The following is a 503-nucleotide window of genomic DNA, read 5'->3' as shown; positions in this document are numbered from 1 at the left end:
GGGGATGACCTCAGCCTCTGGGATGCGGGGACCCTGTGGCAGCCCTCCGTCACCCCGCACCTGGGTTGAAAGGCACGATGCACAGAACATGTTGTGTCCTCCAGAGTGGGGCTTATCTCCAGGAAGGGACTCGCCCAGCAAGCTGGGAGCCTCTGCCCTCCCTGCTGGAGGTTTCGGCAGGAGGGCGTGTAGTGAAACCTCTGCTGCAAGAGGAACCCGCGGAGAGAGGGACAGTGGGTGACAGCAGGCGGGAGTGTCAGTCAGGCGCTGGGGAGGGATCTCAAGGCTTGGACTCAACCAGCTAAAGGCAAGTGCGTCGAAGCAACCTACCTTCAAGGCCACAATAGTTCCCGTCCAAACTGGCTGAGTCTGCTAAATCAGCTCCATCAAGAAATCCACTGATTAAGAGCCTGAGCTGCAGCACGGGATCCCCTGCGACCCAGCAGGACACCAGCTCAGACAAGCCAAGGTGGGCTGCAAGGTCCATAGTTCTAACCAAACCT

At 59.0% G+C, this 503-nt stretch overlaps 1 protein-coding gene across 1 annotated transcript in view; it reads right to left on the bottom strand.

The window, feature by feature from the left end:
• Positions 1 to 503, bottom strand: part of LOC104497879 (voltage-dependent R-type calcium channel subunit alpha-1E-like) — a gene marked incomplete at both ends in the record, with an annotated part of 23,520 nt that overhangs the window by 3,712 nt on the left and 19,305 nt on the right. The window lies entirely within an intron of this gene.

The sequence above is a fragment of the Buceros rhinoceros genome, unplaced genomic scaffold (assembly GCF_000710305.1).
Source record: "Buceros rhinoceros silvestris isolate BGI_N320 unplaced genomic scaffold, ASM71030v1 scaffold24228, whole genome shotgun sequence".
NCBI classification, from domain to species: Eukaryota; Metazoa; Chordata; class Aves; order Bucerotiformes; family Bucerotidae; genus Buceros; species Buceros rhinoceros.
Note: the sequence above shows the minus strand (reverse complement) of the source record. Positions and strands in the feature narration are given on the sequence as shown.